The 13,107-nt window shown below is 46.6% G+C and overlaps 1 long non-coding RNA gene across 2 annotated transcripts in view; it reads right to left on the bottom strand.

Moving 5' to 3' along the window:
* Positions 1 to 787, bottom strand: part of LOC138510288 (uncharacterized) — a 279,524-nt gene extending 278,737 nt beyond the window's left edge. Inside the window, exon 1 of one of the 2 annotated variants that reach the window (XR_011280358.1) lies at positions 704 to 787. This is a non-coding gene — a long non-coding RNA (uncharacterized lncRNA). The remainder of the gene's footprint in view (positions 1 to 703) is intronic. The other variant, XR_011280360.1, reaches the window with a different exon arrangement.
* Positions 788 to 13,107: the final 12,320 nt, after the last annotated feature.

The raw sequence follows: 13,107 nt of genomic DNA, 5'->3' as shown, positions 1-13,107 counted from the left end.
TCACTGCAAATCGCACGTTTTCGCACGCGTGCGCCGTTTTTTCGGCGCACGTTGATTCCATGAATCGGCCTGTAAATGAAGTGACACGTAGCCTGGATTCCGAATGGAATGCCTACAGCAATAGGAGGCAAAGATGGAGACTCACCTGAAAACCGCCCTCTAGGGCATAGAGAAATCTAGAGCTGCATATGTTGAAAGTAAAAAGAGCAGCAAAACTTTGCCAGAGGGATCAAAGCCATCTGTTCATACTGGAAATAAATAAAGTGACAAAGGAACTCCATTAGAGTGCTGTTTCCAAGTGACAAAGGGTTACTAACCTCATCCCCGCATTAAAGAGCCACTGCACAAAATGAGTCTGTAAAGTGAGTACTAGAATACTAGCAGCAGCTCTGCCCCAGAGAGGTAAAGGGGCATTTGTAAACTCATGCATAATATGCAAATGACTCCATTAGGACTGCTCGTTCAATTGCAATGGAAAGGTGAGCTGCAGAGTTGAAAGAACAATACTAAATCAAAGTTGTTACAAGAGCTGTCACTGAAGTATAAGTGGCGGAGGGGCTAAGCATACGCTTGCCTACATGAAACGATTGCCGTGTCTGACAATACACAAGTTCAAAGAAATTAACAGAGCAATACTAAATGAAAATAGTTACAAGAACTGTAACTGAAGCGTAAATAACAGAGGGGCTGAGCCCCCGCTTACCTGCATGAAACGATTGCCGTGTCTGACAGTGCACAAGTTCAGAGAAGCTGTCTCTTCATCCCGCTGCGCATGCGTGTAGAGAGCCTACACGGGAAGGCTGGCTACAGCCCACGGTAGAACAAAGGCAATTTATAACAAGAAGAGCCGTGACACTGCGCATGTCTAGCAATGCCAGCGGAAAAAGGACACAATAACACAGCAAAACACTTATGTTGCTGCCCGAAATGAACCTGAAGAATAATGAATGCAGCTTGCTTAGAAGCTTACTTAAAAGCAGATAATTAGCCTATAAAGTAATAAATGCAGCTTGCTGGGATGCTTGCTGAGAGGTACCCACAACAGCAGAAAATGAGCCTGACTTAATTGGAGGCAGCCGGATGAAACAGAATGAATTCTGGGAATCGTAGTGCGACCTAGGCGCAACGTTCGAAATGACAACTTCTGAATTAATTACAGTAAAAGCCGAGAACTACCAATAGATGGAGAAGTCACAGACTTAATCTGAAGCAGTCAGATAGAAACAAAGTGAATTATGGGAGATGTAGTGCAACCTAGGCGCAGCATTCGAAATTACAACTTCCAAATCAATTACAAAGTGAGCCAAAAGTCCCCAATAGATGGAAAGGTCACAATTGTTGTTAAGGATACAAAGGCCACCAAGGAATGACTCAAAAGGGCAGAAATATTCTAATGAGGACAATGTCTGTAAGATGTCTATCTGAAGAACAGACCCAGACAGTGGAACTGGCTGTAATTACCTATAACACTCCAATATAAGCAAAAATTGAAAAATTGAAAAAGAAACAATAATCACATTCGGGCTGGTTGACTGGACCCTGAAAATGAATGAACAAACAGGGTAAGCAGAAAATATGCACTAGTAACTATTAAAGTCCCACGACTCCAATGTGTTGAGACCTTTGTGGAGTGTTTTTAAATTGAAAATCCACATTTGTTCCTTATAGGACAGTTTGTTTGCCAGTTGAGTTGTGTTGTTGGCAGAGGTTTTTTCTAAACAAAACCAAATTAAAGAATCTGGATGATGTCCCATTTCTACACAATGGATCAGTAGTGGAGATGCTAGGTTACGTGTTCTAATTTTAGAATGGTGTTCGTTGATGCGTAAGCGGACTTCCCTAGAAGTTTTTCCTACATAAAAAAGCTGGCAAGGGCACTGAATAGCATAAATTACATTCTTACTTCTACAAGTGGTACATGTACGTAGTGCCCAAGTCCTGCCATTGTAGGCAAAGAGTGTCATTTATTTAGAGAATTTGCAAGCTGCGCACAAAGTGCACGGGTAATGGCCTTTCACCTGATTAACCCTTTAGGTGCCATGGGTATTCCCCCCCCCAGTGCCAGGCCGTTTTTTGGTGATTTCAGTATGTGGCCATTCAATGCCTTGTAACTTTTTTGTTATATGAGATATCTCGGCCAAATTTGGCTCCTTTTTTCCCACATGTAGGCGGTCGTAACGCCAGCCAGGAATCCTAGGTTGCTGTAGGGGGGTGAGAGAAAATAAGCAAAAAGTGTGAAAATGTTGGGTTTTTTAAAAAAATGCCAATAAAATGATGTACAAAGAAGCCTGTGGTTTTTAACTTGTAAGAGCTAGGGACAAATGGTTTTCTGTGCTGAATTCCCCAATTTCCTGGCTTTCAAGAACAGGTTGAGTGGAAAAGAAAAAAAATATTTTGATGTGTTTATCAACTGTTTTGTGAGAGGTAGGCGATATTGGCCATTTTTGCCAATTGAACATGCGTGGACGGAATGGAAGAAAAGGGTAGGAAAGCCGAATTGGAGGACAGAAAGGCATATATTTTTGAAAAGTAGACAAAATTCCAAGTTTAGGAAGGGGTGATTTGCATAGGTCAGGCAACAACTAGGTAGGGGAAAATGCCATAGATTGGGAGAAAAGCGGGAAAATGACTGAAAAAAAGGTATGTGTTGGACATGGTTGGCTTGGTACGGCAATGGCTTCTATGAATTTTGAGAAATGCAATGCTCCGCTACATTCCCCGACTCTTGCAGTTAGGAAAGCACACATTTTTTATAGTGTTTTACAAAATATGCAGTACCACAAGCCAAACACTGAGCCATGGTACATAGGAGGTTTATGCTCACGGCCTGAACAGACTCACTTAGCATGTGTAAATCGGGAAAACCAATGTGGTGAGAAACGGCAAGCATACATTTTTTGAAAGAGCACAGGCAGACCTTTACAAGGGTTGGTGACTTGTGCAGGTTACAAAAGTGTATGGTGCCTAAAGCAGCGACTAAATGTAGGTCACATTTGGGAAATGAAAGGGTTGTGTGACAAAGGGCACCAGCAAATGGGTCAAAACGTTATGAAAACACACAAACACAACAAATGTTATACCTTCCTGCGTTCCCACAGGTGTCACAATGAAAATGGTACCTCACATGTGTGGGTGCACCTACCTGGGCACCAAGGGGAAAGCCTAAAACACAAGTAACCCCAAGTCTGTTTTCACACCTGAATTTCACACTCTCACATCATACAGATATGGGCCTCGGGTGTCCAAGCCACCAAGGAAAACAGGGAACCCCATGCATTTCCGAAAAGAAGACAAGAAGACACCGGTGGGAATCCACAGAGGCATGATTTGCGCAAATCGGGCCAGAATTTATTACAGAGACACCCCCGCAAAGTCCGAAATGTGAAAAGAAAAACTGCATTTTCCGCACATTTCACTTGGCTCACCCATCGAAACACGCCGCCAACAACACATGGCCTACCGTCCCGCATTCGCACAGGTGTCCCGATGAAAACGGTACCTCACATGTGTGGGTGCACCTACCTGGGCGCCAAGGGGAAAGCCTAAAACACAGGTAACCCCAAGTCTGTTTTGACACCTGAATTTCACACTTTCTCCAGACAAGCACAACATACAGATATGGGCCTCGGGTGTCCAAGCCACCAAGGAAAACAGGGAACCCCGTGCATTTCCGAAAAGAGGACACCCGTGGGAATCCGCAGATATGATATGATCATTTATTTATATAGTGCCTATACACAATGTGTTTCAAAGCCCTTCAAGGCAAGGGAGGGAACAAGGGAAAATACAACCACATTCTTACAGGCCATGAACAGTAAGGATGTGAAATTAACTATCATACTCGGCCTGACGACATTTCAGATAGTGCAAGAGACAAGACATAGATAAGAAAGGGAGGGGGAGAGTGGGAAGGAAATGGAAACAGACAGGCGACTACCGTACTAGGCCTGACGACATTTCTGGTAGAGCCGGAGAAAAATAAAAGGTGAGGGAGAGGGGTGCAGAAAGGGCTGGGGAGGAACAAAACAAGCGACTACCATACTAGGCAGGACAACATTTCAGATAGTGCTGGAGGGGTGGTGGGGAGGAAAAAAACAGGAATGGGTGGAGGAAACAGACGAGGTTGCTATCATATTTGGTCCAGGGACAATTCTGATAGAGTAAGTGCATAGAAGAAAGTAAGGGGAGGAGATAGGAAAAGGGAGAAGGGAAAGGGTGTAACGCTCACCTGATTCCCGCAGAGGCGCCTGTCTTGACTGGGTGAATGCCGTATCTTCAAAGGTGATGTGTAACACACGGTTGGCTCTTTGGGCTGGACCTCTGTGCACTGTATGTCTGACTCGAAGAGTAAGATGTCTTAGGTAAGTGAACGCCGAGCTCTCCATCTGCCTCAGGGCAGGGTGCCGTAACCAGTTCCTTCACTGGATAAGGGTGCAGGCCTCTTGACCTCAGAGGACTGCTGTCCGTCGTTAACTGCACGAACGGTAAGTTCTGGGCACTTCAAATGTCTTAAAAGTCTTTTGTAATGATATCTCTTGTTTTGCAGAGTTCCGGCGATGGCGGATGGCGGGCTGATGAGAGTTGAGGATCGAACCCGCGTGAGGAATAGAAGCGCCTGGAAGCACGTAGGTAAGCGCTTGTAGCCTGCTTCACGATGCGCACTAACTGTCCCTTTTATCTTGCAGGTACAAGTTCGGAGCTTTAGAGAAGCTAAAGGGTGCTGGAATACCCACTGGATTCGGCGTGGGAAGGAGTAATGGCACGTGAGTAATAAAGTTGCCCAATGTCTTTAAACGCACCTTCTTTTGTCTTTCAGATGCGGGATGCAGCGCCGAAGGCCTCCGGAGCGTGCGAAGAGCTGGTAAGCTTTTGTCTTTCAGATGCCGGAATGCAGTGCGAAGACCTCCGGAGCATGCGAAGAGTAGGTAAGCCTTTGTCTTTCAGATGCCGGAATGCAGCGCGAGGCGTTGGTGACAGCCGATGGACCAGGTAAGGGATGCGCTGCCACTGAAGACCGTAGTGCTAACCTGTTCTTTCTTTGTCTTTACAGGTGCTGCTGAAGACTGGATTCCAGGATGGTAAGCCTTTGTTCCCTTAGGCCCAGGATCAGAAGCAGAAGACACGATGAGCGTTCTGCTGCAGAGAATGCAGAATAACACAAAGCAAGATTCATCCATCGGGTGTGGTTTAAATAGCCTCCTGTAGTGCTTAGGTGTCTCCTTCCACAGCCACGCCTAGGTAAGAAAAGAGTTCCTGCTTTCCAGAAGAGTTCCAGTGTTCTGAACCTAGGGAGTGGCTCCTGCCCCACCCAACAGGAAAAGTAGTCCCAAACAGAAGAGGATCCGGGGTTCAACTGGCAGGTAAGTAAGCAGCATGGTCTGCTGCAGGTAAGTCCATCCAAGCATTATGAGCCCGGCGCTTCCAGCGCTGGGACTGGGGATCTTTATGAGCCTGGTGCCACTGGCGCCAGGACAGGGTCCAAAAGGTCCCAATTGGGACTGGCTGGCACTCGGAACCGGGGTTATGGGTCTGCTTCCAAGGGAGTCGGGCAAGTCCTGATCTTTTGAAAGCAGAGATCATGACAAAGGAGGAGAGAAAAGAGAGTAAGCAGTCAAAAAGAGTGGAGAAGCAAGAGTGGAGAGCAAATGCAATTGCAGAAGTCAGTAGTAACACATAATGTTGCAAGCCAGGATACAAGATGAAGATGAGAACAGCATGATTCAGGGCCACCATGAGTACAAGATGCAAAGGAAGTCCAGCATGAGAGGTATTAGGTATGATTTGCACAAATCGGCCCAGAATTTATTACCCAGACACCCCTGCAAAGTCCGAAATGTGGGGGAAAAAATGCATTTTCCGCTCATTTCACTCGGCTCACCAGTTGAAACACGCAGCCAACAACACATGGCCTACCGTCCCGCGTTCCCACATGGCCTACCGTCCCGCGTTCCCTGATGAAAACAGTACCTCACATGTGTGGGTGCACCTACATGGGTGCCAAGGAGAAACCCTAAAACACAGGTAACCCCAAGTCTGTTTTGACACCTGAATTTCACACTTTCTCCAGACAAGCACAACATACAGATATGGTCCTCGGGTGTCCAAGCCACGAAGGAAAACAGGGAACCCCATGTATTTCTAAAACAAGACACCCGTGGGAATCCGCAGAGGTATGATTTGTGCAAATCCGCCCAGAATTGATTACCCAGACACCCCCTCAAAGTCCGAAATGTGGGAAAAAAATTCATTTTCCGCACATTTCACTCGGCTCACCCATCGAAACACGCCGCCAATAACACTTGATATTACCGCTGACTATGCTGGAGATCTGGCTGCCCTGCGTTACAGCTTCTCCCCACCAAGGAGTCTCGGCAGTGTGTCAATACCTCCCCGAATGGGAAAATCTGTAATGCAACCCAGCCGCAACTCCAGGACAGTTGGAGGTGATATACTCAGACGGGCCATTCCCACCCACACCACCAACAATCCAGCCCCAGTCTCAGCCACCCCACTGACAGTGGGCCCTAACCATAGAATAATAAAAAAATAGTACTCACATAACGTTGCAGCTACTCAGGTAGAAAAAGCTGTAAACAAAACAAAAAACATGTGTTACCTACGGTCACACCAGCAAAATGTAGCCCTCCCTGGGGGCAGATAAGGGGGGGCTGTCCTGCACTCCTCCCTGGCCTCAGACGTCCCTTCCTCGGAGCAGATATCTGGTCGCAGGGAGGGCTGCATTACATGGCACCCACTCCATTGGTGGTGGGGGCTGGGGAGGTCAATGCCCCATCCCATTAGAAAATTCCCCGCCCCTTTGGGGTGCCTCACAGCCCCCCCTAAAAAGCGTTCCACCTTTTTTCCTTTGGTAACCCAACTCCCCTTGGTGCAGAGAGGCACATTGATGTGCAAATCTGGCCCCGGGGTGCCCAAAACGTACTGCCCCACTCACTGGGGGGGAAGTCCCACTATTTTTGGGGACCCTCTCCTCCCTCACCACAAATGGGTGGTGGGGGCACCTCATGCAGGCCTCCCTGGGCCTCCTACAAACGGCTGCGTGAGGTATACCCCCTCCATTTGGGGTGCGGGGAGAGGGACACCAAAAATGTGTGGGACAGGCCCCCCAGTGGGTGGAGCAGTAAGGTTTGGGCACCCTGGGGCCAGATTGGCACACCAATGTGCCCCTTTGCGCCAAGGCAGGTATAGTACACAAAGAACACAATTCAAAATGGCAGGCTGCTCTTTAGCAGGGGGTGGAGGGGCCCCCTACACTGCTGTGGAATTTTCTAATGTGAAGGGGGTGCACCTCTCCACCCCCACCCCAATTGGAGGTACGGCCCATCTCATGTAGCCCTCCACAGGGGCAGATAAGGGGGGGCTGTCCTGCACTCCTCCCTGGGCTCAGGTGTCCGTTCCTAGGAGCAGATATCTGGTCCCAGGGAGGGCTACATGACATGGCACCCACTCCATTGCGGGTGGGTGGCTAGGGGGTCAATGCCCCATCCCATTAGAAAATTCCTCGACCCTTTGGGGTGCCCCACCAAAAAGCGTTCCACCATTTTCACTTTTTTCCTTTGGTAACCCAACTCCCCTTGGTTCAGAGAGGCACATTGATGTGCCAATCCGGTCCTGGGGTGCCCAAACCTTACTGCCCCACCCACTGGGGGGCCTGTCCCACCATTTTTGGGAACCCTCTCCCCCCTCACCCCAAATGGGTGGCAGGGGCACCTCATGCAGGCCTCCCTGGGCCTCCTACAAATGGCTGCGTGAGGTACACCCCCCCTCCAATCGGGGCGGACGGAGAAGGCCCCAAAAAATGGTGGGACAGGCCCCCCAGTGGGTGCGGCAGTAAGGTTTGGGCACCCCGGCACCAGATTGGCACACCAATGTGCCCCTCTGCGCCAAGGCAAGTTTCGTAAACAAAGAAAAAAATGGAAAAGGTACACTACACTTTAGGGCGGGCTGAGGGGCACCCTAAAGCGGCAGGTAATTTTCTAATGTAATGGGGGGTGACCCTCTACCCCCCACACCAAATACAGGAGGGGGGCATCTCATTCAGCCCTCCCTGGGGGCAAATGCCCCTTCCTAGGAGCAGATATCTGCCCCCAGGGAGGGCTACAAGGGGTGCCCCCATTTCTCATCCCCGTTCTATTTATGACTATTTTTTTATTTTTTTTGCCCCCTTCCCTGGGGGCAGATGATCAGCCATCTGCCTCCAGGGTTGTGTACATATGTGCCCCCATGCTTTGGGGCAGGGGGGAGGGGGCTGCTTACTGTAAGCAGCCCCCTGCCCCCCACATCACAAACAAATCCCTGATGGTCCAGTGGGTTGCTTGTCACGGATCGAGCACTCTGCGCAGATCCGTGACCAGCAATGCCTCATGTAGATGGTGTCGTTGGAAAGGGGAGTATCTCCCCTTTCCAAGGACACCACATTCGCCAATATCCCTGGTGGTCTAGTGGGCCCGAGGGCCCCAAACACCCTCCCACCTCCCCCCTTCCCTCGCCTTTTTTTCTCTTTTTTTTTCTTTCTTTTTCACCCCTTGGGGCAGTGATCATCTGCCCCCAGGGTTCTCCAGTGCTGTGGCCCCATGCTTTGGGGCCACGGGGGGAAAGGGGACGCTTACCTAGTAAGCGGCCCCTCCTCCCCCCACGTCACAAACAGATCTCTATTGATCCTGTGACATTGCTGCTCACGGATCGCGCGCCCCGCGCCCGATCCGTGAGCAAAAATGCCACATAATGGGTATTGTTGGAAAGGGGAGAATCTCCCCTTTCCAACGATACCTACCTCGATCTCTGGCTACAAATACAGCCAGAGAACGAGGTGGAGAAAGAAGGGCACTCACCTTCTTTCTTCACTGCAGCAGCCGAAAATGACTGTTGCAGTGATTTTACTTTCAGTTTCACGCCGACGTGCTTTACGCACGCCGACGTGAAACTGAAGGTAATCCAGCCCCCTGGCAGTGAGGGGGGACCTCCCCCTCATATAGCCCGGGGGTTGGATTACAGTTTTGAGCGATCCCTGCTTTGCAGGGATCGCTCAAAACAAGGTGCCAAAAAGAACAATATATCTCGTCCTTGGCACTGCACATGCAATTCCAAGGACAAGATATCTCGTCCTTGGTATGGAAGGGGTTAAGGTTAATGTCTCTGACCTGATTAATACGAAAAGGGAGTCTGGTGGCCCGAGTGAGTTTCTGCCCTGAATTTTTACGTTTTTTGAAAGCAAATAAGGGTTTCTCTAAATTGAGGTCAGTGGCCCTCATTACAAGTCCGGCGGTGGACCATGGTGCTATTAGCACCATGGTCCATGCCGGATTCCGCCATGGTGGATGGCGGAATTACTGCCCCATTCCAAGGTGAGTGGGGCGGTAATTCCCCATTCACCATTTGCCCTTCCCCATTTTTGCCCCATAGGGCATAATGGGGATGGGGAAGGCACTAATTACGGCACCGTAAATTACGGTGCCGTAATTTGCACCAAAGTCGCTTAGCGCCTTGGACTTTAACGCCTGCAAAAAGCAGGCGTTAAAGTGTTAATCAGGCGTTAAGGGTTAACGGCGCCAACGGCGCCGTTAAACCCTTAACGCCTGACTTGTAATGAGGGCCAGTGTCTTTAATTGTCTCACAATGTTGGCAGAAAGTGGACACACAAACTAGCTGTTCTTTCTCAACAGATTTCTTTTTGGGCCTGAGAAGGGCATCCGCATTGGTATACCGCGCTCTTTTTCTTGAATGTTTGATAGGTTTGCGTGGGTATCCCCGATCTAACAATCTAGCCTGTAACACGTCCGCATGACTGTTAAATTGCGTAAGATTGGAACAATTGCGACATAGCCGTAAAAACTTCCCATAAGGTAGGTTGTGCAAAAGGCTTTTGGGATGTTGGCTTTTAAACTGTAGCGTCATGTTCCTTTCTGTGGCCTTTCTGTAGAGCTCAGTCTGCAGCAACCCATTCTCGTTGTAAATGGAAAAAAATCAAGAAACGCAATGCGGGAGGTAGAATGTTCCAAGGTGAATTTGATATTAATGTCTACCTAGTTGAGCCACCGGACAAAAAGTTCCAATGTGCAATATCGCCCTCCCACAGCAGTAAGATGTCATCAATATGCCGACGGTATAACTTGATGTTAGTGATGTAGGGATTCACATCATTCAGGACAAAATTCTCTCCAAACAAGGCCATGAAAATGATGGCCAAATTAGGGGCAAAGGCACAGCCCGTTGCCATAGCTTTGGTTTGTACAAAAAACTCATCTTTGAACTTAAAGAAGCTGTTGGAGAGAACCAATTCCACACATGTGGTCAGGAAATTGGTAGGAACCACATATATAGGTGGTCAACGATCCAACATAACTCGCAGACACTGGATGGCCTTATCTTAGGGGAATATTGGTATAAAGATCCTCTATATCTAGGGCCACCAAGATCTGTTTAGAGGCATCAAACGGGAGGCCTTCAACCAAATTAATAACATCCCTAGAGTCTAACAAAAACGTAGGGGTCGCCATCGCCAACGGTTTAATAAACACGTCTATATATTTGGATAATGGCTCTAAAATAGAGCCACACCCCGAAACTATAGGGCGACCAGGCGGATTAGATGTATTTTTATGAATCTTAGAGATTCTGGATAGAACTTCATAATAGAATGCTATTTATATCAATGCATTGCTTAATGCACTAATTAGCTCGTGATGTTTATTCCAATGATCCTGGACAGTTGTTTCTCAACATTATAATAAGAATACCTTGTACACACATTTCATGAAAGGTAAACACACATGTGATGTCATCAGTGATGTCATCAATGACATTTGTGATGTCATCTTTGATGTCGTGGGTGTTAGTCTTAGCAGTGCACGGTGGTGGCGCGAGTTATGGTTGCTTAGCTTACCATAACTGGCGAATTTCAGGGGTTTTTCAGTTTTACTTGGAACCATAACGTCCCTTTAACAAAGCTTTTTCTCTGAATTTCATAGGTTTTTAGTAGCACAACTTAACAATAATAACTCTGACTTCATGTACATGTAATATGGAATATACAGAACCCCCTCTACTGAATTTGATGTCCGCAAACTCTTTTAATATCCGCGTTCATGTTCAGACAATAGCACCACTACCCAAAAACTCTGGGGGGTATGTTTAATTGCTATATCATAACATATGAACATTTTACAAATTCACAAACCAGCACACATACACATTATATGTAGTAACACATAAGAAGTGTAACCCATATATGTAACACACTAACCATTCATTTAAATACAATATTTTCTAAAATGGAATATACCAAAAAAAGAAAGATAAGCTTCCAACATGATTACCTCACAGAAACTCCACAACCAAGAACAACAGCAGATCTACAGACCACTCATAACACACCTTACCTGAAATAGCAAGTTTACTACATTTTACTCATATATTTGTAAACTTTCTGTATTAGATACAAAAAACATTGATATTATGTTTTTTTTCTCACAGAAATGCCTACTACTCTGGAGTGGCTAGAGGAGCATTTCTCACATGAGGAAATGTCAGAAGATAGTGAATCTAATGGTAGACACTTTACAATATTAACCAATTAATTGATATTGTTTTATATACATTTAACATATATATATTTCTTGTACAGAGCATACCAAAATTGAAAGTACTACAGAAAAAGCTGTAGTGTATAAGACTCTTCACAACATAGATGAAAAAATGGACCTACGGTTGGCAAATTTTAATAATTTAAAAATCTTTTTGGAGGATCATTTCAAACAAAAAACTAAAAAACTACGTACCATTGTCCCACATGTACCTGTCCCCCTCACCATATCCCAGTCAATTATCCCCAAACCCTCTCCATGAACCAAAACGTTTTGATGAGACTTCCATCCCTTCTTCACCTCATATAAATCCTGTTGAAACCCCTAATTCTCCTGTTTTTGTTTCAGTTTCTGCCTCACCTTCTCTGTCATAAATTTAACATACATGTAAAATAAAATAAAATTTTTATATTGTGTTCTAATTCATTTCTTTCTTTTTTTTTTAAAGCAATATAGGTGTCTGCGGACTGCGCGGGTGTCCGGAATGTCTGTGAAGAAACGAAAATGGAGGTGTCCAAAGAACACTATACCTGTCCGTACTGTTCGCTAGCAAGTTGAAACTGTTCTAAGAACACATGCGGTGTCCTAAAATGTTTGTAAATAAACAAAAAGGGGGTGTCCTGAGGACGCTATGCTTATCCGTATTGTTCACAGGCAAGTTGAAACTTTTCTAAGAAAACAAGCTGTCTCCTGAAATGTTCGTCAATGGACGAAATGTGGGTGTCCTGACGACGCTGTCCGTTTTGTTCACAAGCAAGTTGAAACTGTTCTAAGAAGACAAGCTGTCTCCTGAAATGTTTGTCAATGGACGAAATTGGGGTGTCCTGAGGACGCTGTCCGTATTGTTCATAAGCAAGTTGAAATTGTTCTAAGAACACAAACTGTCCTAAAATGTTCGTAAAGACACAAAATGGAAGTGTCCTGAGGACGCTAAGCCTGCTCGTATTGTTCACAGGCAAGTTGAAACTGTTCTAAGAACATATTATGGGTCCTGGAATGTTCATAAATAAACAAAATGGGGGTGTCCTGAGAACGCTATGCCTGTCCGTATTGTTCACAGACAAGTTGAGACTGTTCTAAGAACAAACGCCTGTCTGTAACTGTTTGTTTCACTTGTGACGCACTTTTAATCACTCCAGGACCCGAACAGTGTCCGTAGAACACCAACGCGCATGCGCAAAATAGTTTCAGTGCATTTGGTGTCCAGAGGACAACAGCTCCCTTCGTGGACATGCTCGCAAAGCCATCATGTGACCGCGCCCACGCTGAGCATGTGTTCTGATTGCGGACACTGTTCGTGTCCGCAAACAATTTAAAACTACCTTTTCAGGCAATCCACAGTATTTTTCAATAATACATCACCATACCACAAGTCCCAGACAGTAATCCAGACTTTCTACATACTTTTTGGGACTTTTTCAACCTTTTTTTGGTGCTCGATCTGTCCGCGGACAGCTCGGCTGTCCGCGGATCGCGCACAAGCACCCCTATAAAAGACCATGCCCTA

The sequence above is a fragment of the Ambystoma mexicanum genome, chromosome 6p, assembly GCF_040938575.1.
Source record: "Ambystoma mexicanum isolate Mex_15411 chromosome 6p, UKY_AmexF1_1, whole genome shotgun sequence".
NCBI classification, from domain to species: domain Eukaryota; kingdom Metazoa; phylum Chordata; class Amphibia; order Caudata; family Ambystomatidae; genus Ambystoma; species Ambystoma mexicanum.
This window is presented reverse-complemented; position numbering and strand designations above follow the sequence as displayed.